Source organism: Neodiprion lecontei, chromosome 7 (genome assembly GCF_021901455.1).
Source record: "Neodiprion lecontei isolate iyNeoLeco1 chromosome 7, iyNeoLeco1.1, whole genome shotgun sequence".
NCBI lineage: Eukaryota > Metazoa > Arthropoda > Insecta > Hymenoptera > Diprionidae > Neodiprion > Neodiprion lecontei.
The window spans coordinates 152,987-159,426 of NC_060266.1; positions in this window are offsets into that span (position 1 = coordinate 152,987).

Here is a 6,440-nt window from a genome sequence, read left to right on the forward strand (position 1 = left end):
TATACACTGACATCAGAACAATTGTACACGGTTTTGACGTATTGAATAAATTGCAACTGAAACTTTAAACCTGAGTATGTGATTCAGTTTTTTTCTCCCCTTCAAAATGTGGGAGCAAATTTTTGTTTGCGTCTTCAGACTGTGCGCAATCGATTACTCCCAAAAAATTACGTCGATGTAGTAAATTGAAGTGTTGATCATAAGTTTTCTTAACCAAGCAGGCATGACTCACAGCGTCGACATCACAAGCAATCAATCGACCAGTCCCTTTTTTCAAACGACCTCCTCGGCTTGGATGTGGTCCTGATACCAAAAGTAATTTTTCGTTGAAATTTCTCCGATTCGCTTAGTTCTAATAGGAACTGGCGCGAAAATTTGAGATCTCATGCCCTCTCAAGCAAGCATGCATGCCTTCAGTCACACAGCGTCGCCATCACATGCAGACAATCAATCAATCAATGTGTCTCTGTTTTTAGAAGAGCTCCTCAGTTCTCCTGCGCTCCTGATACCAGGAGTAATATTCGCTGAAATTTCTCCGATTTGTTGAGTCAAAGTGGAAGTAGCCTAATTATAGGCAACCAAACTTACTTGCTTGGTCTAAGTGGAAGTAGCCTAATTATAGGCAACCAAACTTACTTGGTTGGTCCAAGTGAAAGTAGCCTAATTATAGGCAACCAAACTTACATGCATGCAACACGGTCTTGCAGCCGTAAAGGCGTCAACCTTCGATCGACCTCCTCGGCTCAGATGTTCTCCTAATACCAGGAGTAATTTATCGCTGCGATTTCTCCGATTTGCTTAGTTCTGAGTGGAAGTAGCCTAATTATAGGCAACCAAACTTAATTGCTTGGTCCAAGTGGAAGTAGCCTGATTATAGGCATCCAAACTTACATGTATGCAACCCGGTTTTGCAGAAAAAAGGCGTCAACCTTCGATCGACCTTCTCGGCTCAGATGTTCTCCTAATACCAGGAGTAATTTTTCGCTGAAATTTCTGCGATCCGCTTACGATTAGTTCTAAATGAAAGTAGTACGTAGGCAAGCGATCACATGCCCTCTCATGCAAGCATGCAGGCCTTCAGTCACACAGCGTCGACATCACATGCAGTCAATCAATGTGTCCCTGTGTTTAGAAGAGCTCCTCGATTCTCCTGCGCTCCTGATACCAGGAGTAGTTTTCGCTGAAATTTCTCCGATTTGCTTAATTCTAATACGAAGTGGCGCGAAAATTTGAGATCTCATGCCCTTTCAAGCAAGCATGCATGCCTTCAGTCACACAGCGTCGCCATCACATGCAGACAATCAATCAATCAATGTGTCTCTGTTTTTGGGAGAGCTCCTCGGTTCTCCTGCGCTCCTGATACCAGGAGTACTTTTCGCTGAAATTTCTCCGATTTGCTTAATTCCAATAGGAAGTGGCGCGAAAATTTGAGATCTCATGCCCTCTCAAGCAAGCATGCATGCCTTCAGTCACACAGCGTCGACATCACATGCAGTCAATCAATCAATCAATGTGTCCCTGTTTTTAGAAGAGCTCCTCGATTCTCCTGCGCTCCTGATACCAGAAGTAGTTTTCGCTGAAATTTCTCCGATTTGCTTAATTCTAATAGGAAGTGGCGCGAAAATTTGAGATCTCATGCCCTCTCAATCAAGCATGCATGCCTTCAGTCATACAGCGTCGACATCACATGCAGTCAATCAATCAATCAATGTGTCCCTGTTTTTGGAAGAGCTCCTCGGTTCTCCTGCGCTCCTGATACAAGGAGTAATTTTCGCTGAAATTTTTCCGATTTGCTTCGTTCTAATAGGAAGTAGCGCGAAAATTTGAGATCTCATGCCCTCTCAAGCAAGCATGCATGCCTTCAGTCACACAGCGTCGCCATCACATGCAGACAATCAATGTGTCCCTGTGTTTAGAAGAGCTCCTCAGTTTTTCTGCGCTCCTGATACTCGGAGCATGCATGCCTTCAGTCATACAGCGTCGACATGACATGCAGTCAATCAATCAATCAATGTGTCTCTGTTTTTGGAAGAGCTCCTCGGTTCTCCTGCGCTCCTGATACAAGGAGTAATTTTCGCTGAAATTTCTCCGATTTGCTTAGTTCTATTAGGAAGTGGCACGAAAATTTGAGATCTCATGCCCTCTCGAGCAAGCATGCATGCCTTCAGTCACACAGCGTCGCCATCACATGCAGACAATCAATCAATCAATGTGTCTCTGTTTTTAGAAGAGCTCCTCGGTTCTCCTGCTCTCCTGATACCAGGAGTAGTTTTCGCTGAAATTTCTCCGATTTGCTTAGTTCTAATAGGAAGTGGCGCGAAAATTTGAGATCTCATGCCCTCTCAAGCAAGCATGCATGCCTTCAGTCACACAGCGTCGACATAACATGCAGTCAATCAATGTGTCCCTGTGTTTAGAAGAGCTCCTCGGTTTTTCTGCGCTCCTGATACTCGGAGCATGCATGCCTTCAGTCACACAGCGTCGACATCACATGCAGACAATCAATCAATCAATGTGTCTCTGTTTTTAGAAGAGCTCCTCAATTCTCCTGCGCTCCTGATACCAGAAGTAGTTTTCGCTGAAATTTCTCCGATTTGCTTAATTCTAATAGGACGTGGCGCGAAAATTTGAGATCTCATGCCCTCTCAAGCAAGCATGCATGCCTTCAGTCACACAGCGTCGCCATCACATGCAGACAATCAATGTGTCCCTGTGTTTAGAAGAGCTCCTCAGTTTTTCTGCGCTCCTGATACTCGGAGCATTCATGCCTTCAGTCATACAGCGTCGACATAACATGCAGTCAATCAATCAATCAATGTGTCTCTGTTTTTGGAAGAGCTCCTCGGTTCTCCTGCGCTCCTGATACAAGGAGTAATTTTCGCTGAAATTTTTCCGATTTGCTTCGTTCTAATAGGAAGTAGCGCGAAAATTTGAGATCTCATGCCCTCTCAAGCAAGCATGCATGCCTTCAGTCACACAGCGTCGCCATCACATGCAGACAATCAATGTGTCCCTGTGTTTAGAAGAGCTCCTCAGTTTTTCTGCGCTCCTGATACTCGGAGCATGCATGCCTTCAGTCATACAGCGTCGACATGACATGCAGTCAATCAATCAATCAATGTGTCTCTGTTTTTGGAAGAGCTCCTCGGTTCTCCTGCGCTCCTGATACAAGGAGTAATTTTCGCTGAAATTTCTCCGATTTGCTTAGTTCTATTAGGAAGTGGCACGAAAATTTGAGATCTCATGCCCTCTCGAGCAAGCATGCATGCCTTCAGTCACACAGCGTCGCCATCACATGCAGACAATCAATCAATCAATGTGTCTCTGTTTTTAGAAGAGCTCCTCGGTTCTCCTGCTCTCCTGATACCAGGAGTAGTTTTCGCTGAAATTTCTCCGATTTGCTTAGTTCTAATAGGAAGTGGCGCGAAAATTTGAGATCTCATGCCCTCTCAAGCAAGCATGCATGCCTTCAGTCACACAGCGTCGACATAACATGCAGTCAATCAATGTGTCCCTGTGTTTAGAAGAGCTCCTCGGTTTTTCTGCGCTCCTGATACTCGGAGCATGCATGCCTTCAGTCATACAGCGTCGACATCACATGCAGACAATCAATCAATCAATGTGTCTCTGTTTTTAGAAGAGCTCCTCGATTCTCCTGCGCTCCTGATACCAGAAGTAGTTTTCGCTGAAATTTCTCCGATTTGCTTAATTCTAATAGGACGTGGCGCGAAAATTTGAGATCTCATGCCCTCTCAAGCAAGCATGCATGCCTTCAGTCACACAGCGTCGCCATCACATGCAGACAATCAATGTGTCCCTGTGTTTAGAAGAGCTCCTCGGTTTTTCTGCGCTCCTGATACTCGGAGCATGCATGCCTTCAGTCATACAGCGTCGACATCACATGCAGTCAATCAATCGATCAATGTGTCACTGTTTTTGGAAGAGCTCCTCGGTTCTCCTGTGCTCCTGATACCAGGAGTAATTTTTGCTGGAATTTCTCCGACTTTCTTAATTCTAATAGGAAGTGGTGCAAAATTTTGAGATCTTATGCCCTCTCAAGCAAGCATGCATGCCTTCAGTCACACAGCGTCGACATAACATGCAGTCAATCAATCAATCAATGTGCCTCTGTTTTTGGAAGAGCTCCTCGGTTTTCCTGCGCTCCTGATACAAGGAGTAATTTTCGCTGAAATTTCTCTGATTTGATTAGTTCTATTAGGAAGTGGCACGAAAATTTGAGATCTCATGCCCTCTCGAGCAAGCATGCATGCCTTCAGTCACACAGCGTCGCCATCACATGCAGACAATCAATCAATCAATGTGTCTCTGTTTTTAGAAGAGCTCCTCGATTCTCCTGCGCTCCTGATACCAGAAGTAGTTTTCGCTGAAATTTCTCCGATTTGCTTAATTCTAATAGGACGTGGCGCGAAAATTTGAGATCTCATGCCCTCTCAAGCAAGCATGCATGCCTTCAGTCACACAGCGTCGCCATCACATGCAGACAATCAATGTGTCCCTGTGTTTAGAAGAGCTCCTCAGTTTTTCTGCGCTCCTGATACTCGGAGCATTCATGCCTTCAGTCATACAGCGTCGACATAACATGCAGTCAATCAATCAATCAATGTGTCTCTGTTTTTGGAAGAGCTCCTCGGTTCTCCTGCGCTCCTGATACAAGGAGTAATTTTCGCTGAAATTTCTCCGATTTGCTTAGTTCTCATAGGAAGTGGCGCGAAAATTTGAGATCTCATGCCCTCTCAAGCAAGCATGCATGCCTTCAGTCACACAGCGTCGACATCACATGCAGTCAATCAATCAATCAATGTGTCCCTGTTTTTAGAAGAGCTCCTCAATTCTCCTGCGCTCCTGATACCAGAAGTAGTTTTCGCTGAAATTTCTCCGATTTGCTTAATTCTAATATAAAGTGGCGCGAAAATTTGAGATCTCATGCCCTCTCGAGCAAGCATGCATGCCTTCAGTCACACAGCGTCGCCATCACATGCAGACAATCAATCAATCAATGTGTTCCTGTTTTTGGAAGAGCTCCTCGGTTCTCCTGCGCTCCTGACACCAGGAGTAATTTTTGCTGAAATTTCTCCGATTTGTTTAGTCAAAGTGGAAGTAGCCTAATTATAGGCAACCAAACTTACTTGTTTGGTCCGAGTGGACGTAGCCTAATTATAGGCAACCAAACTTGCATGTATGCAACCCGGTCTTGCAGCCATGAAGGCGCCAACCTTCGATCGACCTCCTCGGCTCAGATGTTCTCCTAATACCAGGAGAAATTTATCGCTGCAATTTCTCCGATTTGATTAGTTCTGAGCGGAAGTAGGATGTGAGCAAACGATGTTTCGCGTGAAAGTCCCTAATTATAGGCAACCAAACTTACATGTACGCCATACGGCCTTTCAGGCGTAAAGGCGTGCCTTCGTCGACCTCCTCAGCTCAGCTGCGCTTCTGACACCAGGACTAATTTTTCGCTGAAATTTCTCAGATCCGCTTACGATTAGTTCTAAATGAAAGTAGTACGTTTGCAAGCGATCACATGCCCTCTCAAGAAAGCAGGCATGCCTTCAGACACAGCATCGGCAAGACAATAGATCGCATCATTTTGTTCGTTATAATCGTGTGCAGAATAAATTCGTAGTAGATAAGTGTGTTTTAGAATAATCATTTATTTATTTATTCATCTGTTAGTAAGGATCGAAGAGCATAAATGCCCCTTTACAAAGGAAGTGTATAAAAAAAATAAAAGACATCGTCTTAAATAATTATGCCATATAACTACCTAGAAAGTTTATGACTCATTACATTTGCACCTCTTTTGCATGCCATTCTTAATTATTGTAAAACTTAGTAATAGTACAACGAACGGCCCATTCACAAGCAACTGTACATGTTTTCGGCGTGCGCCTGACGGTCTTCCAAAAGGCGACCCAGCACACGTAATGGCATTTGGGTTAGCCTAGGAGCCCTACCGCAGGCGTGCGCTCTATGCATCCCCAGGTGTACCCACTTCCAATACATTCCTCCAACTGGATTAGCACTTGTAGCTTTGCACCTGTCGAGTAGTACAAATCCCACAAATGCGCTTAGCGACAAATCCCGTAAGAAATTCATTCGTATGCAAATGATATGCAGTCATTGATTAATGATCAGCAGGTAGGAGACACCAGCAGCCAATGAAATTACAATTTTTGACATATCTTGGCTGATCGTCGACAGGAACTGTTTCGTTGGAATTTCAGTTTCACTCCTTAAGCCCAAAAGGTTGGGATAATGGTTTGTATCTAGTCGCAAAAAAATGCGTAAATCTTCTATTTTTTTATACTACCTTTTGCATTTGTCTTACTTTTTAAATGTGCCAAATTCAGTCCCGCAGAATCAAAATATTCCACAGCTGAGAAAGGCTGATCAAAGTTACGCATAAAAAAAAAACACGA